Source organism: Monodelphis domestica, chromosome 3, assembly GCF_027887165.1.
Source record: "Monodelphis domestica isolate mMonDom1 chromosome 3, mMonDom1.pri, whole genome shotgun sequence".
In the NCBI taxonomy this organism is placed as follows: Eukaryota; Metazoa; Chordata; class Mammalia; order Didelphimorphia; family Didelphidae; genus Monodelphis; species Monodelphis domestica.
Window position 1 is genome coordinate 505,880,404 of NC_077229.1, and position 19,451 is coordinate 505,899,854.

The 19,451-nt window shown below is 43.5% G+C and overlaps 1 protein-coding gene across 1 annotated transcript in view; it reads right to left on the reverse strand.

Moving 5' to 3' along the window:
* Positions 1–19,446: 19,446 nt before the first annotated feature.
* ZSWIM6 (zinc finger SWIM-type containing 6) overlaps positions 19,447–19,451 on the reverse strand; it is a 219,356-nt gene continuing 219,351 nt past the window's right edge. Inside the window, exon 14 of the mRNA XM_056824874.1 lies at positions 19,447–19,451. This exon is cut by the window's right edge and continues 2,638 nt beyond it. The gene's annotated coding sequence lies outside the window, so the exon portion shown is untranslated.

The following is a 19,451-nucleotide window of genomic DNA, read 5'->3' on the forward strand; positions in this document are numbered from 1 at the left end:
GTGGGAAAACCTAAGTGCAAAGGAGAGCTGCTCATACACCAAACTTTTCTCTTATGGTACCTACAGTGGTAACACTACCCTTGGCAGGGGCATCTTGGAATATGAAAGACAGAACGGGGTGATTAGGTATCCTAGGGGATAAAGAACTGAACCTGAAATCAGGAAGACTCAAGCGTCAGCATCAACTGTGTGACCCTACCTGCCTGCTTGCTTGCCTGCCATAGTTTCCTCATCTGTAAAACAGAGATAATAAAAGCATCTACTTCCCACAGTTGTCATGAGGAGAAAATGAGATCTGATAAAGTGCTATTTTTAGTTCTCTTTATATGCTATTCAATATTATTAGAGGTGACACTTATTAAGCACCTTTTATTTGTTTTTTGTTTTTTTTGCCACATTTATTAGGACTGTGCCAGGTAGAAAAAAAAAAGAAACGGGTCTTACCCTTAAGGAGGTTATAGTCTACTTGGGGAGAGGGGCACGGATATAACATTTACACAGAGAAGCAAAATGCCAAGGCTTAAAGTAGAAGGGGTAAGGAGTAGGGTGGAGATCCAGAAAAAGTGCTGTCTAAAAATTTAAGGATCCTAAGATCACTTTCAACGGGGGTGATCATCTTCCCAGAGAAGACAATGCCCAAGCTGACCCTTGGAGGAGGGAGCATCGTCTTGGCATCAAGGGATGGAATGTGGCAAGTTAAGTTCAGGATACAGCTAGTTCAGATAAAGAAGAGTACGATGGGGCATCTAGAGAGCACAGTAAATAAGGTGCCAGGGCTCAAATGTGGCCTCAGATACTTACTTCATAGCTGTGTGACCCTGGGCAAGTCATTTAACCCCCATTGCCTAGCCTTTGCCACTCTTCTGCCTTAAAATTGGTTCTAAGAGAGAAGCTAAGGGTTTTTTTTTTAAGTTAAATTAAATTTTTAAAAAGGAAAGAAAGATGAAATGAGACTAGAGAAATAAGGTGGGAGTTGGATCATGGGGGGCCTTGAATTGCAGGCATAATTAATTAAATGGCAAGCAAGAAAGAGTAACTGAAGGTTTATGAATATGCAAAGGTCATAGTCAGTCTTGAGTTACCAGAAGGTTCTTTTGGCAGCTATGTGAAGGGTGGATTGGGATGAAGGAAAGGCTGGATGCAGAGATACTAGTGAAGAGGCTGATAACAGTTGTTTTCTCTTGTACAACTCTGCGTAGGAAAGGTCCTCCCTGCCTTTACTTATTTTCATTATTCTAAATAATAGCAGTTTGCTTATGGAAGGGCCTCTAGTTGCTCTGGTAGTTGGATACTCAGCACTGCCATAGCTCTTGGTCTATGTGCCTAAAATGTGCAGGATGAAGGTCTTGTCCACAGAGAGACTGGCTATGTCACTCCCCAGTGGAGAAGTGGCCTCTGTGCTTATTTACAAGAGGACAATTCAAAAGTCGGTCTTTCTTGGCTACCTGGGAGAGACGAGGAACCAACTTCCCCTCTCATCCCCAAATTGTTTTTTTCAAGGACTTCCTGTGAAGGAAGCAATAAAAATACAATGACCACCATTTTGCCCCAATACGTTGGTGAACTTGTGGAGATGCTTCCCAAAGATGCAGCTCCTAGTCACGCCTGCCTCTCCGATGTGACGTGGCCATGACCAAGTGCACCAAAGTCAAGAGGGCAGCAGGAGGGCATACAGAATGTCCAATAGTTGACCCTCACTCTGAACACATAGCCCCGGCTCTTCTGCTTCCAGATTTCTTTGGGACATCCATTTGGCCCATTTCTTCTTGGTTGGTCCTCGTCTCATCCAGCCTCTTCACGATCACTGTTGGCTTCCCCATTGAACTTGGTTTCACATAAGCATCACCGGAAAGAGTTTGGGGTTAAAAAGATGGACCTCTGTTCTTGGGAGAAACTGGGCGGCATTACAAGAAGTTGGCGGCTTCCCATTGGGAGCTTAAGGGACTTGCTACGTGACTTGCCCAAGGCCAAACTATTAGGATACAGGGACTCTCTGACCCAGATTTCCCGCCTCCACACCAATGCTTTCAAACTGCCAGTGCACAATGGGACTTGGTTGATTGATGGATGGCATTTGTCCAGACCAGCATGGCCTCGCGGTCACTCTGGGCTGGAGACTGACTGTCAGAATCAGACTGCCTGAGAGCTGGGCACAAGCAGCCTTTCCATGCCAGGCTCTGCTGGGATCTCCAGATGCGAACAGTTCCAGAAACAGAAATGACAAGATTGACTTGAGGCAGCAGCCCAGCGATCCTCTCCCAAACAGCACACAGATCTTTTAAAACCTCAGTGGGATTTATTATCGAGGTGCCCATTAGCATCAGCATGTTTGCACTGGTGTCATTATTTCCATCATGAGCTCCTGCTTTCAGTGTGTTCCAAGCCGGCTCTGAGCCTGGCGAGGAAGGAGTGCACAAGCCTTTCTCTAGGTTTAGTGCCTGTGCTGTGGAACACACACACACACACACACACACACACACACACACACACGCACACGCACACGCACACGCACACGCACGCACACAAAATGACCTGTAGCGTTGGTCCTCACCAGAGCTAAAATTGGAATAATCCCACTCAGCCAGGCAGCTGGTCAGAAAACACTTCCCCCCCCCCCCCCCCTGCACATCCAGCAGGTACATATATCCTGGGCTCTTTTTTCCTCCTCTCCCAGCTGCCTGAGGGGGGGGGGGGCTTGGCTGTGAGACAGCAACTCCTCCATCCCAAGGTATTCTGGGACCCTGCCATCTCCACTTTGCAGGAGGGCACCTATCCACTTAACCAGATTTAAATTAAAGAGCAGAATTTGCATTTGGCCCCCTTGGGGGCTGGCTCGCTGACCTGAGCCTCAGGTTTGAAATACCTCAGCTCCGGGGAACTGAAGGTTCCAATCCCAGGAGGATGTCTCCAGCTCTGGCATCCTTCCGAGACAGATCATTTGAATAAATGCAATTTACTGAACGGAGACCTTTTGGAGGAGCCCTCAGGAAGGAATAATGTGTCAGGCCTGTGGGGACGGTGCATTGGGTCAGGGTTTTTATAAGGGCTTCCCAGTGTCCTTGGCCAAATGTCAAGCACATACCTGAAACTTTGAGGGAAACCAAAGAGAGCTCACAAAATCACCAACAGACCCCCAAAGAACCTCCTCACATTCTTTATTTTGAACCAGCTCCAAATAGGGTTCTTTCCAACTCTCCAAGCTCTTTCTAAGGCTTTGAGATCCCCAACCTGCCTGGTCTTGGCTTTTTGTTTTTTTCACAAAGGCCTTTGGTTGGGTTGATGAAACCTTAAGACTGGATGTCACCCCCTCCCCATTCTGTCTCCTCAACTTCTTCTGATTCATCTGTCTACAAGCTGTCCAGATAGTGTCTTGCTTCCAAATGTGATTGACACTGGTACAGTCTAGTCATAAGCAAAGCTATTCCTGAGGGCAACCCCAAGCTGACTCAGCCAAACCAAGTCCTCCACTCCATCACCCCAGCTCCAAATTAAAATGCCCCGTCCCCATGAACAGATAGTCAGGCTGAACTGGTCTAGAAGTAGCTCTGTCCTTTCTCTTTCTTCCCCACAGCCTATAGAATTATAGAAGCTAAGGAGTCACCTAGTCTATCTGCAAAAGAATCTCCACAGAAACATTTCCAACAAATGGTCATCGGACCTCTTTTGGAAGACCTCTCTGGAAAAGAAAGGACATTTACTTTGAAATGACTCTACAACTGTGTTGGTGAACCTATGGCATATGTGCCAGAGCATGAAGGAGAGGGCTACTCCCTTTCCCCTCTCCTGGAGCACCTGAAGACATTTTTTTACGTGACCCTCCCTTCTGCCCAGTAGCCCAATGGGAGCAATTTCTCCCTCACCTGTCTGGGGTAAGGTGGGGACTCACATGTGGCATGGGGCACAGTTTGGGCACTTGAGCTCTAAAAGGTTCCCCATCACTGCTCTAAAAATTAGGATGATTTTTTTTGTTTGTTCTTCCCTTTAATTGAGCCCCCCCCCAAAAAAATCTGCCATGAACACTTCCATTGTTTCTAGTTCTACCCTCTAGAGCTAAGCAGATAAAAAGCAATCTCTCTTTCACATGACATCTCTTCAGAGACCCATTGATATCCACCATTGTTCTTTCCTGTGCCTTAGTCCTCAACCTTTTATTCTCTGGGCTACATGTCCACAATTTCTTGAATCCATTATCCACTAGCCTGATTTCAAGTACGCTCACCAGTCTGTTCTCTTTGGAACAAGCTCCAGGTAGTCAGTCAGTAGGTCAGTCTGTATTAACAGGTATTTAAATAAATACCTTAATAAAGAGTAAGCATCTACTATGTGCTAGCCACTGTGCTAAACTCTGGTTGATATGCCAAGCTCCAACTTGAAGGATCCCAAATTAGAGGCAATTCTTTGGATGTGGTCGGATCAGTGCCGTGCACACTGGAACTACTGCCTTCCCCCTGGACACTATATGTCCCAATGCAGCCTACAATTTAATTGCTTTTGCTTTTTTAGCTTCTTGATCATATTATTGACCCCTATTAAGCTGCCTCCACCAACGCACAGACACACACACACACACACAAGTTGTCAGGGAAGTCAGGAAACAAGAAGTTCTGGAGATCTAGCGTAGTAAATGGAATTCTTTTATGGCAGCTATAAAGGCAGGACAAGTCCATGGGGGAGCATTACACAGGGTGTCCTAGACCGCACAGCAGAGCCATGAAGGAAGGGCAGGATAGCACGAAAAAGCATCACTGCAGGTTTAGTTTGTGATTTTGGTCAAGAACTGGCCCTGCCCTTGCTTATTCTGTTTGAAAAGGGGAAAAAGCATTGTCATCAGAGCCACGAATCCCCCTTAGCAGCACTGGGAGCTGGGAAGTAAGTCCCAGGTCTAGGAGGAGCAAGAGCAATAGGGAGGGCAGGTTATCACCACCAGGTAAGTTGGCAGCAGAGCTGGGAGTCAGAGGTGAGCAGTCCCTTTGTACCACAAAGGATCGAGTGTTCTGGGACAAGTAACAACATGATACACCTTCTTTGGCCCATTTTTTTCCCTTCAGGGGGCCTTGCCAAGTCAACCATGTAACTTGGCGGTTTTGTCGTCCTATCAACAAAGTCGGTTTCATTGTGGAAATGTCCAGTTAAATCAGTCCCCAAGGAAGCAGTCCATGGAGCAGAAATCCACAACAAAGTCTTAGCCTATCTGATTGGGATTCTGTGGCAATGTTCAGCCCTGACCCGGAGGGATGGAGGCAACATTGGCTCCCCCATCCCTTCCCGATTCAGATCCAAAGTTGGACATTGCTTTTTCTTTGGGTTTGGCTTTGTTTTCCCCTCCTGACATGCTGACAAGGAGAAAGCAACAAGTCTTTCCAGTCTGCATTTCCTGCTCTGGGAAGCCAATACCCTGCCTTGCAGTGGAACTTCGAATCGCTGTGTACAATGTCGCTTGGGTCCTTTCTTGTGCATGGGAGAACAATGCCTATAACCTTTCTTATCTGAGCTCAGTAGGAACTGGCCAGCTCCTTGTCCAAGGACTGAATGAATCAGGGAGGGGCAGCAAACGAACACTGCCATCTCACTGGCCATGGCAGCCCAGTGGTGGGATTACTGCCAGACACTGTAAGGTGGCAGGGGCTTGGAGAGAGAATGGCCAAATATTGGGACAGAAAAACCTCCTCTGAGCAGCCTCTGCATTCGGAAACCTCTGATTGGTCATCAGCATCTGTCACCGAAACTCAAAAAGTACCGATTCAGGGGCTGAACACTCAAGGTCTCTACGTGTTCCGAATTGCTGGCACCCTAATTAAGTTCATTTCAATGACAAATCCTATTCACTGTAAAATCCAGAACAGGAGGCACGATGGAAAGAGTCATGGAACTGGAGTCAGAACAACACAGAATAACGGTGTGTGACTGCTAAGAAGTCACTAGACTTTCTATGCCTCAGTTTCCTCATCAATCTGTAAAATCTGGGAGTCAAACTATACGCTCCCTGAGGTTATTTCTCTTCTTGTCTTTGTTTTGTAAATGTTTTAAAATGAATTTCAACTTTATACTTTGTCCAGGTTGGGAGCCAATTGCATAGACTCTTTAGACCCAGCAAATCCATATAGTCACCTTCCATTTAAATATCTTTAAGTTGCTGAGGTTCTTTCAAATGCTCAGTCTGCTCAGATCATCACCTCTAGTGGCCTCATTTGACAAATGAGTAGATGGAAGCCCAGAGAAAAGAAATTCTTTGCCTAAAGTCCTTGAATCCCCAAATCCCACATTTTTGCCAATAGACCATGTGGCTCTGTGCCGGCCAACCCATGCTAACACTGCCTTCAGGGGCACTCAGGGGTTTTCACCCCTGTTGCTTTGTAGTTAAGACTTTTGTGGGTCCAGTTCCCTCAGCACTAATCTCTGTGTATCTGTTTCTCTGTGTGTGTGTCTCTATATCTGTTTCTGTCTCCATGTGTCTCTATTTCTTTCTCGGTCTCTATGTCTCTGTTTCTGTCTCTGTCTTTCTATACCTGTCTCTGTGTATCTCTGTCTCTGACTCTGTCTTTGTGTCTGTCTCTGTCTCAGGGTATCTCTCTGTCCCTCTCTGTCTATGTCTGTCTCTGTGTATCTCTCTTTTCTATCTCTGTCTTTATGTCTCTCTGTCTCTGTGTATCTCTGTCTCTGACTCTGTCTTTGTGTCTGTCTCTGTCTCAGTGTATCTCTCTGTCTCTCTCAGTCTTTATGTCTGTCTCTGTCTCAGTGTATCTCTCTGTCTCTGACTGTCTTTGTGTCTGTCTCTGTCTCAGTGTATCTCTCTGTCTCTCTCAGTCTTTGTCTCTGTCTCAGTGTATCTCTCTGTCTCTCTCAGTCTTTGTGTCTGTCTCCATCTCAGTGTATCTCTCTGTCTCTGACTCTGTGTCTGTCTCTGTCTCAGTGTATCTCTCTGTCTCTCTCAGTCTTTGTGTCTGTCTCCATCTCAGTGTATCTCTCTGTCTCTCTCAGTCTTTGTGTCTGTCTCCATCTCAGTGTATCTCTCTGTCTCTAACTCTGTGTCTGTCTCTGTCTCAGTGTATCTCTCTGTCTCTGACTCTGACTCTGTGTCTGTCTCTGTCTCAGTGTATCTCTCTGTCTCTCTCAGTCTTTGTGTCTGTCTCCATCTCAGTGTATCTCTCTGTCTCTGACTCTGTGTCTGTCTCTGTCTCAGTGTATCTCTCTGTCTCTCTCAGTCTTTATGTCTGTCTCTGTCTCAGTGTATCTCTCTGTCTCTGACTGTCTTTGTGTCTGTCTCTGTCTCAGTGTATCTCTCTGTCTCTCTCAGTCTTTGTCTCTGTCTCAGTGTATCTCTCTGTCTCTCTCAGTCTTTGTGTCTGTCTCCATCTCAGTGTATCTCTCTGTCTCTGACTCTGTGTCTGTCTCTGTCTCAGTGTATCTCTCTGTCTCTCTCAGTCTTTGTGTCTGTCTCCATCTCAGTGTATCTCTCTGTCTCTCTCAGTCTTTGTGTCTGTCTCCATCTCAGTGTATCTCTCTGTCTCTAACTCTGTGTCTGTCTCTGTCTCAGTGTATCTCTCTGTCTCTGACTCTGACTCTGTGTCTGTCTCTGTCTCAGTGTATCTCTCTGTCTCTCTCAGTCTTTGTGTCTGTCTCCATCTCAGTGTATCTCTCTGTCTCTGACTCTGTGTCTGTCTCTGTCTCAGTGTATCTCTCTGTCTCTCTCAGTCTTTGTGTCTGTCTCCATCTCAGTGTATCTCTCTGTCTCTGACTGTGTCTGTCTCTGTCTCAGTGTATCTCTCTGTCTCTGACTCTGACTTTGGGTCTGTCTCTGTCTCAGTATATCTCTCTGTCTCTCTCAGTCTTTGTGTCTGTCTCCATCTCAGTGTATCTCTCTGTCTCTAACTCTGTGTCTGTCTCTGTCTCAGTGTATCTCTCTGTCTCTCTCAGTCTTTGTGTCTGTCTCCATCTCAGTGTATCTCTCTGTCTCTGACTCTGTGTCTGTCTCTGTCTCAGTGTATCTCTCTGTCTCTGACTCTGACTCTGTGTCTGTCTCTGTCTCAGTGTATCTCTCTGTCTCTCTCAGTCTTTGTGTCTGTCTCCATCTCAGTGTATCTCTCTGTCTCTGACTCTGTGTCTGTCTCTGTCTCAGTGTATCTCTCTGTCTCTCTCAGTCTTTGTGTCTGTCTCCATCTCAGTGTATCTCTCTGTCTCTGACTCTGTGTCTGTCTCTGTCTCAGTGTATCTCTCTGTCTCTCTCAGTCTTTGTGTCTGTCTCCATCTCAGTGTATCTCTCTGTCTCTGACTCTGTCTTTGTGTCTGTCTGTCTCAGTGTATCTCTCTGTCTCTCTCAGTCTTTATGTCTGTCTCTGGCTCTGGCTCTGAGTAGGTATCTATGTTTGAATATATCCTACAAGACCTCAGGCCTCTCTCTTGGTCTGGGAGCCACATGCCCCCTCCTACTCCAACCCTAGCAAGACAGGGGCAGGCGGTTCCTCCAGGAGGAAGTACCAACTTGAAGGCTAGCCCCTGCGGCTTAGAAATCATTACACAACCTTTCAAGATCCCCCAAATACCTTATTTGTAGGACTCTCCCTGGCAACTAACAATCCAGGAGCGGAGCGATGACCAAGTCTTCCTCCTGTTCTTCTGGTTAGACGTGCGCTACTTAGCCAATCTCACTGGGGAAGTCGGCTGGGAGGAGGGAGCCACTGGAGAAGATGAAGCCCGAACAAGGCAATGCTAGGTCTGAGGCAGGCTTGCCTTTCAGGGACCTCCCAGCCTTCTGTGTCACTCCAAGTGACACACTGGAGCCAAGGGCTCAGATGAAACTCTTGTGTATGTTCAAAGCTTGTCTGGGGACTATGAGGAAGGCTGTGGGAATGAAGAGGCAATGAAGATCCGTGTCACTGTGCAGGAAGGATTGATCATTTGAAATCACTCAACCAAAATATCGCTGATAAAAATTTGGAGAACCAGAAGAATTTCTGTTCTGTGCCCCTGACTGTATGATGAAGAAGTGTGAGTGAATGGGGCGATGTTTAACTCAGTCATTCCGAAATGAATTTCTAAAATCTCTCCACTGAGCTTCCCTACCTCTTCCTTTCCTCCTCTTCTACAAGTATAGCCGGTCACTCACCATACCCTCAGATGGGCCCCAGCACACTGCTTATCTTGCCTTGCTCTAGCTTGGGTAGGCTTTGGGGTAATTATGATGTGTGAAATGAGTTAGCACGACCCTTTAAAGAGTCCTTTTTCAGCATGTAACTAGTGGCATATCCAAAAACCTATCTTAAGAATAGCCTCCTTGCCCTCTATTGAATATATCACCTGCCTGATTCTTTCCCCTGAGATTTAATCAGCAATGGTACACGTCTTTGTAGATTCAAAAATCGATCACAGTAATTTCTGAGTGACTGAATTAATCCTCTTGCCTTTCCTTCCCACCCCTTCATCGTTGCACTCGATGGCACCATCGTTCTTTTGGTTCCCCAGGTTTTGACCAGATATTTTGACCTTGACTAATTTCAAGTGGTCAGTGGGGTTCTGCTGGTCCTTCACTCACAAGGACACGTATCTCTCCCTCTTCGTCCCCCTGGCTCTTGGGATAGCAATCCTACTGTAACGGTCCCCCATGCTCTCGGTCCTCTCTACCCCACTCCATCGTGCACGTTATCTCCAGGTTTCTTCATCTCTGATCCTGTTGTTCTTTAAAAGATAAAACCGTATCTCTGCCCTCTCTGAACGACAGTAGCTCCTCATCAATTCTGTCAACTTGAAATTCTTTATTCGTCCTCTATTCCTTTCAGAAGATCATGGATTAAAAGCTAGGAAGGATTTTCAGGATCATTCCATCACACCCCCTCACTGGATAGAAAAGAGAATGAATGAACCAGAAGGGCAAAATCTCTTGCTCCAGTCACCAAGAGAGCAGATAAATGGCAGAGCCAAAGTTCAAGGTCAAGCTCCTGGTTGTGACCCCAGGCTTTCTCTTCACTCTTGTTTCCAGTTAAATCTCTTCTAAATTACCATCTTTAGGCTTCCAGATTGGAAGATGCTTTCATCTCCTCTCTGTCAATACATTGTCCTCACTTCTTTCAAAGACCAAGATTGAACCTTTTTCCAAAAAATGTCCTGACTAATCCCACACAGCCCTGGTATTCCTCTGCTTCCCTCACCACTTGATGTGGAGGATACTTTTCTTTTTATCATATCTCCCTTGCCCTTCTTTACAGAATCCTGGAATTTTAGAAGCAAAAGGGATATTACAGGCCATGGAGGCCAACCAGTTCCTGAACAGAAATCCCCCTGACAAGTGATTATTTAGCCACAACCTAAAGAACTCTCGTGCTGGAAAATTCAGCCCTTTTTGAGATGATCCATTTTACTTTTGGAAAACTTTAATTTGGTTGGGGGGGGGAGATTTTTCTTTTATTGAGATGATGATGATGATGATGATGATAAAAGCTAGCATTCATACATTGCTCTAAAGGTTTTTCTTAATTCATTTATTTATGTTTAACATTTATTTTTTTTAAATGTTGAGTTTCAGTTTTTTTTCTCTCCTTCCATCTCCTTCCCGATCAATGAAGAAGACAAGCAATATGACACCAACCATACATGTGAAGTCTTGCAAAACATATTTCTATATGCTCTAAGGTTTTAGAAGCACTCCACAAACATTATCTCACTTTATCTCCACCAAACCCTAGAGGTAGGTGCTATTATAATCCCCATTTTACAGAGGAAGAAATTGAGGCAGAGAGAGGCTAAGTGACTTGCCCAAGGCTGCACAGCCAGTATCTAAGCCCAAGTTTGAATGTTGAATACAGGTCCAGGACTCTATCCCACAGGGCTACCTATCTGCCTCAAAGTTGAAATCTCCCACTCTACTACCTGAACTCACACCTCCACTTGCAGGGCCTTCTGGAATCCAGCAAAATAAATTTAATTCCTCTTGCAGATAATAACAACTCATACTTGAAGAACTGTCATGTCACCTTCCTCCTCAGTTACTTGAACTGATTCTTTTAGGAGGTGGTTTCGAGTCTCCTTGGCCCGCTTCTCTATGTGTCCTGGTTTCTAAAGTATTTCTAAAACATGGCGCCCAGAACCAAACACAATATTCTGAGCATTTTGGCAGTGGCAGAGTCGAGAGGGACCATCACCTCCCTTGTCCTTTTGGTCAAAGGCACTGTTAACCCACAACAAATTTGATGGTCCCCTGAAAACCTATAGATTTCTTTCATGTGAAGAGCTGTCTGGTCCATCCCTCCCATCAGTTTCTCCATGCCTAGTGATTTGAGCTCATCAAGACCAGCTAGGTTTCAAGTCCCTGCTGACCATATTTATTCTATGTATTCAGAAATACATTCTCCCTGGCAGAGAAAACACAATTTAAAAAGTTAAGTGGTTCTTCTTTCTCTGACCATACTGATTCCATTCATTTGGACCACTGGCCTTACGTTTGGCCCCCTTTAATCTGAATATAGATTTAAAGTTCTTTTTTGGCTTATTTTTAGTATTCACTGCCAGTCCCAATTAGTTCTGGGCTTTAGCACGCATGCCTGATACCACCTTTATAGAATCATGTTATTCTGTTCTACTCAGAGTTATTTGCACTTGCTTCTATCCTTTGCATTTATCTTTTAAAAATATGGGTTGGTCAATGTAACTACATTGATTCCTTTGAGATTCTTCTTGTTTTTCTAAATTCTTTGAGATTTATTCTCCTCCAATATAAGGCACATAGCATATACTATGTCTAGCCTGTTTCCTATATACATATGATGTTTAAGATTGTCTGGTCATTTCTTTTGATTGTTCTTATCTTTGCTTCTTCATCAATCAATTAGCTGGTCATAATGAGATCCAGAATAACATTTTCCTTCCTTGGTTCCTCAGCATTTTGAATAACAAAATCATCATAAAGGCAAGTAAATAATTTATCAACTGCTTTGCTTTTAGAAGAGAAAGAGATCAAGTACATGGTTCCCAGTCACCTCTTCTTATGCCTTTGTACTTATAATCTGCTGCTGGAACGTAATATCTGTTTCCTCCTTCTGGCTTGTTGGTCTATAGAATACTCTCACTGGAACACCATTTTTATTTCCTCTTTCAGTGATCCTCACTTCAGTGTTCTCCATCCCTAACCTCTTCCTCACTAAAGTGTACCTTTTTTAATATGCAATACTATCTTACTTCTTTTGTATTTAATCTGTCACTTTTAACTGAGATCCACTTTCTCACAGCCACAATCCAATCATGAACATCTCTAATCAAGTCTCAGCTATAGCTATAAAGTCATCTTTAGCTTTTAGCATTAAGGTCTTTAGTTTAATTGGTTTATTTCATATATTCTGTGCATTACTCTATGGCTGGGTTCACGAGCATCAGTCTTGTTCCTCTCTTTGTATATGACTGCCTGTGAATTATTGAGTTTCTCCACTGATATTTTTGTTATTTCTCCATATGTTTCCTCTGTTGTACTTCGTATAGTGGATATATGTAAGCAGGTTTTTTTCTCTCCTCCCCTACTCCATCTCAAATTAAAATCCTTTGATCAAATCTGCAAGCCTCAAGGAAAATATTTTATTCTTTGACCTTCATTAAAGGCACTCTTAAGTCAGTCAATAAATATTAAGCCCATACTTGTCAGGTACTATGCTAAGCACTAGGGATACAAATAAGAAAAAGACAGTCCCCTGCCCTCAAGAAGACTGCAATTTAAGGGAGGAAGACAATACACAAAAGCTGCCATGGGGAGGAGCAGATTGTACCCAGAGGCACACTGCTGTTCACAGAGTCAAAACCAAGCATAGCAGCTGCTGGGAAAGGAAGAGTTTTCTGTACCCTTCTGAACCTTCTTTAAAGAGAGGTTACTGGAAAGGATTTTATTGATCTTCTAGCCTCCAAACAGAAGCAAGAGGAAACTGAAGATGTTGAGGATCAAAGCTTAATCAGTCTCCATGATGATGAGATTTCAGGCAATGAGCTAATCCTGGAGATGGCACCGATGTTCCTGGTGTTGAAACCAAGCAGAGCAGCATATAATTTCCATCTCTGTTTCGTGAACCATTGGTCCAAAAATACAAAATTTCATTCGTCTTCTTGACCAGTCTCATTTTTCATGCCTTCTTTTCTCTTCTGAGATCTCTACTTTTAATTGTTAGCAGTCAGGAAGTCACCATGTGTCTGAAAATCCAGTTTTATAGGATCACAGATCTTATAAAGAAACCTTAGAAACTGTCTAAACTCTTTATTTCACATAAGAAAACTGAGACCCATTGAAGTAGGGTGACTTGCCTAAGGTCATACAAGCAGTAAATGATAATTTCTTGCCCATAGCTTCTCACCCTACATGAACTGTGAAGAGAAGTTATTATTGCCCATCGGGTCTGATCAGTCTTGGGATTCTTTTCTATCCAAATTCTATGAAGAGAGCACATCTCTCTATTCCTTATGTCATGTCAATAGATGTCAACCTTGGTGTCTCTCAGAAGACTAAATGATCAATTGATCAGTATAGAAAGCAGATACTCTTTTAAGTGCCTGCTGGCCAGTCTCTGCCCTCAAGGAGTTTACATTTGACCACAACTATTCCTAGTTCTCTTATCCTTTGATTCTTGTGGATATTCATTCCCATTCCATGGAGCACAGGGGGCGTCTTACTCTGTAGAAGATACAGTTCTGCCTTCTTGAAGAAGAGCCTTGAACTTGCTAACACTGTTCCCAGGGTCCAGTGGCCCTTCTTCCCTTCCTTCTCTTCATCACATTCTTCTATCCTTCAGCCCACTGCAGATTTGGATCTCCCCCTACCTTTCATAGGAATCCCCCTCTTCCATGTTCTCTTGAAGAACTTCCATTTTTTTCAAGGAACATTTCATGCTTTAGGGTAAGCTAGAGTAGAAGGATAATCCTCCATCACTCCCACCTCCTCCAATAGGAAGAACAACCCTCACTTTATTCACACAATTATTGCCATTGGTAGGAACACAAAACTATCACAATTTCTGTGGGTCTCTGAGATATTGGAAAGATGACTTGGAGTCAAAAGTCTCAGAAGATCTCAGTTTGAATCCCTTCTTTTCCAGTCACCTTGCCTTAGACAAATCATTGTCATCTTTCTGTGCCTTAGTTTCCTCAGCTATAAAAAAATGAGGTTGGGCTACATGATCTTGGAGATTCCTTTTGAGCTCCAATGTCCTGTGGTTAAATGAATAGTTGAATTCCATACTATTTTTTAATCAGAAGAGCCTTTATTTGTTGTTTAGTCTTACCAGTTGTATCCAACTATCTGAGATGCCTTCTTGGGGTTTTCCTGGTAGAGATCCTGGAGTGGTTTGTCATTTCCTTCTCCAGTTCACTTTACAGATGAGGAAACTGAGGCAAGCAGGGTTAGTGACTTGCCCAGGGTCACCAGCTGGCATCTGAGGCCAGATTAGACCCTCAAATAGATATTTGAATTCCATACCACCCTGCTATATTTAATGAAAAGATCCCTACAGTCCTTGCAGCTACCTCTTACTGCTAACTGTCTGGGCAATCTGCCTACTTATTGTGCCGGAGGCTCCCAAGTATTAGTTGCTTAGGTGTTTGATTTGCAATTAGCAGATTCCCGCCAACACCCAAACACAACAGTAACTGCTGCCTTCAAGTGATATCTTCTGGAAGATCTTCTGAGGAAATTTTATTTTTAGCCATTTTAGTTCTTTTTCTCCCATTACCACTGATAAAACGTCAGGCGCTGTCCACTTGCCTCCTGCTTCTTCCTTTTATGCAATGATGGGGATCTCACTCTCCTGTGGCCGCCTCTCTGGGAATCAGAGCATCTCAACTTCGGAAAAGCCCTGAATAAGAATCGTCTTTCCCACATTCCCACAAGTGGCCACACAGTCTCTGCTCAAACATTTCGAGGAACAAAGAATCCACTCCATTGCTTAGGCTGCCCATTTCACTTGCAGACTGCTCAACCTGTAAGGAAGTTTTTCTTTACATCAAGAGGAAATGTTTTTCTGCAACTTCCACTTATTGTTTCGAATTCTGTCCCCTATAAACAAGAAAAAAAAAATCTAATCTCTCTTCCACAGGACAGCCTTGCAAATATTTAAAGAGAGGTATCAGATCCTCTCTTTTCTGGCTAAATATTCTCAAGCCTTTCAACTGGTTTTCTCATGATCGGACGGGTGACCACCCGTCCACAAGCTAAGCTCCAGCCATTTTCTCAGGCTGCCCATCACTCCTGGGATGCTCTTCATATCCAACTCCGGGCTTCCTTCCTTTCCTTTGACTTCCAACTAAAATTCCAACTTCTACATTCATTCTCATTCTACATAAAATTCCCAACATCTCCTCATTCTCGTACCATCTTCTCTTTTAATGATTTCTTATCTACTTTGTGTGGATATATATATATATATATATAAATGTATGTATAGCTTGTTTTTTCCCTGTGTATTTCCTTGGCACCCAGCAGGCATGTAATAAATGTTTGGTGTTCTTTACTTCAAATGTGCCTCCTCTGGGACAGCTCTTCTAGGGCCCCTAAATGATCCCGAGGCGTATGTTTCTGTCCTCCCTTGAGAGCAGAGGTCCTGCCTTCTGTCACTTTCATACTTTCCCCTTGTCTGTTCCTGGCTCTAGAAGGGGAGGCTCTAGGAACGTTGATTGAACAAATGAGAACAATGAAAGGATCTCACCTCATCTCACTGGCTTCAGTTTCCTTATCTCTTCAGTGAGGGCTGTCATGGTGGTTCCAGGGAGCCGCTGTGAATCTCTGGGATGATCTCCATGGAGCCAGCCTCTTGTGCCTAGAGACCTCAGGTCCAAAAGCCCCCCCTCTTCCTGGGATCTCTCCCAGGTGCCCTTGGTTCTTTCCCAGGCTCCTCTGCTCCCGACTCCAAGGGTCCACTTCTGTCAATCAAAACTTCCTCTGAACATTCCAAGCTCTGTTCCATTCATCCTGCCCTTACAGGGTCCGGAGTTCCAAGGCTGGATTCTGGTGCCTGTATTCTATTCATTTCTAGTTGCCTGTTTACTCTGTGTAGACTGCCCTGGCAAACTCTAGGTTCTAATTCTCACCCTCCCCCAGTCCAAGAACAAGAGAGATTTGTTTCTAATCAAAAATAGAAGGCCAAACTACTCTAACATGGGGGTGGGGGTAACAGATTCCAAATGACAATGATGAATTTATCGGAACAAATGTCTATGAAAACATGCATGATGGCAAAAATACAAAAACAAAACAAAAGCAAACACAAAAACAAAACCGTGGATAAATTCAGAAACATGGCATATATTTTAAAGAGAAATGTTTAGAATAAGGCAGTTTATTTTGTGGGATGAAAAACTAGTATTCCAAAAAGGGGGTGGGGGAAGGAACATCTAGGTAAAAAGTAGAATGCCAGCTCTGGTTCTGGGAAGACCTGGGTTCAGATCTGGATTCCTATATGTCCTAGAAGTATGACCCTGGACAAGTCACTCAACCTCAGTGACCTAGCCCTCACCACTCTTCCAGAAGCCTTATATAAGTCCATATAGTAGGTAAGGGTTTTAAAAAATCCTAGTTATTCATCTGTATTTGTTCATTGGCAAGATCCCACATCTTTCCACTTAAGTGAATCCAAAAGCTTTGCACAAGAACCTGATCCACAAGCTGCTAATTTTTTTCCTTTTCAAAAGGAGGGTCATGAGATTATCTTGGTTATTCACCTAGACCCAATTTTTTCTAATGAGTTACAAGTGCAAATTTCCAATTCTGGTTTGAGAAGGGAAACGTTTTCGTTTCCTTCTCAGAAGGAAGGGAAGAAAATAGCAAAGATCGCCTCTTCTTTCTGCATTTTGTTAGCTTGGGGAGGAAATGAGGAGACGGGCCATTTCTGTGAGAGCCGAATGGCAGAGTGTGTACTTTTGCCAACATTCAGAATAAATATGGAACAGACATCCATAAGGATGACAGGAGACATTGTAAGCCCTCAGAATTCAGAGAAGAAGTGTTTCTATTTTTTTGAAATGGGATTTAGGAGAAAAAAAAAAATTTAAGGCTAAGGAAAGGTGATTTGTTTCCATGAAGGGGTTTCCACCTGCAAAAAAGAATTTCAATGATTAATAGACTATCAGAACTAGAAGAGATCTAATCCAATTGTTTCTATTGCCCTGCACTCTCCATCCAGGGGCCTTATGAGGGTACTGTCCTCCATTTCTTGGCTAAAAAAAAAAACCCACAAAATTTTCAGTATTGGATTTCCAAAGGTTTCTTTCCTCCAGACTTTGGCTTTTTGTCCTGTCCTAGAGGGGCAGGAAGGTTTCTCTCTTGCCCTTGACCCTCCCTTTCTGCACTGCATGGAAATTCTAATGGCTGGCTCTCCTCTGAGGCAAAATTACCCCTCTTTACTGTCCTAGAGTAACAGCTGGAGCAGGACCTCCTCTCTATATAGACCTCGTGGCCTCAACCACATCTCCGTCTCCATGACCTCTTTTTCTCTCAGCCTCCAACTTTTCAGGGTCTCCTCTCTGACTTTTCTATGCATTGCTGTCATGCAAACTTGTCTTCTACCTTACAGACGTTCCCCCTTTAATTCCAATCTAATGGAAAGGCTTCCTAAAACTTTAGATGATTATTTTGGATGAAAATGTCAAGTACTTCAGGTATTTCATCCAAACTCCCTCTTGCTGCTGTATTGTTTTATTCCTGTTTGGGCTCACTGCTCAGAGGCTCCCCCAGTTACCACCGAGGGTCTAGAATTTAACACTAGGATGCAAAGTTATACTTTGCCCATTTTCTGACTGACATAGGTAGGTGGGCAGATTTAATTAACTAATTAATTAAATTATTTAATTATGACCTTTGTTTGATGAGAGCCACTCATAAATGATGAAATCAAAAGATGAAATTAAGAAGCAAATAGTAGAACTGATACCTTTTATCTGTCTCACCCAAAAAGACTCAATTTGAGGGGCAAATATTGCCCAATAGTAGTAAAACATAAACTATTCCAAAATATCATACAGTACAGAAGAAATGCTAAGCAGTCATGAAGAAAGAGATAGTAGTCACTCAGAGAATTGATTATAGTCATACAGGCTTATGGAATGATGGGATATTTATCAGAATTATTCATTCATTGTATGAACAGAACTAAGCGTTCATATTGCCCATACAAAATAAGATGACTGAATAGATCTCAGAAGTCATAAAGATTTATTAAAGTCTTGAGATTTCATATAATTTTTTCATTTGGTAATCAATCCTGCACATAAACATAATTCAGCACTGTCACTTTTCTTGAACAATTAAGAAAAAATTCAGAACGGTTTTGGTCATTTTATTGCTTTACTGTCATGTAATTCCAATATTATATAATGGCTATTCTAGTTACTGATTTTTATTTGATTAGCACTAAGAATGAGTATTTATGAAATTTAAAAAATCTAGAGACACATATGAAGGGATAACCAAACAACACTTTCTAATCCATGCAACAATGATTTAGGGGAGGCTGATTGGGTACCTGCATTTTGGATTATCCGGGCTTCTTTTCCTCCACCTTTCTCCTTTTTGCTTACCGTTTCGCGAATACTCCCGCTGTGGACTAGTTAAAAATAAGAGAGGAAAATCACGTGCCAGTTGGAAGTTGTGACAAAAGGCTTGTTGGGGAAGTAGCAGAAAAATGATGACGAACATGAGCTTTGGAGACGATCCCTGGAGTTTATGGATTCTCGAGGTTCCCTCCGCTATTCATAACTCGAGACTGATGATGAGTGAGTGAAAACAGGTTTTTGGGAAAGATGCCCGCCGAGGGCAGAAGTCTCTGCCACCTGACACACTCGCTGTGAAGCATTCCCGGGGGCTTCTTACCACAGGTGGCCACACTCAATGACCTGAAAAGCCTCGTCCATTGTGAACGTTCAAATACGCCTATGAAGACTCATCGATTTTGATACGTGCCCTTAGATCTCACGAGGATGAACTGCATAAAGACGGCACGTACCCAACTGCATGTTTGGCATGAACATGTTACTATGCACTCACCAAGGGGACGTGCTGTCTTAGCGGATAAAGGGCCACAGACTCCACTGTCAAAGTTCAGCAGTTCCAGGACACCGTATATGATGTGTGCTTCAGGAACAGGGCATTATGGGTCTAAAGATTGTAGCCGAGCATGCTGGGGGATCTTGGGTGGGTGAGCTTCTTTTGAAAATGAACAAGGACTCCACAAAGTCAATAAGAATGACGTTTCCTTCTAAACAAAGCCTTCCTGAACCCAGCACTCATCAGACACATCCAACTGGGAGCCCACTGAGCTGAGAGTTTATTGTTTAGAAAGGAAAAAATGCCTGAGTGTTGCCTGCAGCAAAATAAAATAAAATAAAATAAAAAAGGTGCCCTTTTACCGATGAACAGCATCATTAAACACAGAGTAGGGCAGGTGCAGTGAACATAGCTGGACCAGTGGAGTAACAGACAATATAAAGGAGGCAGAATCAAC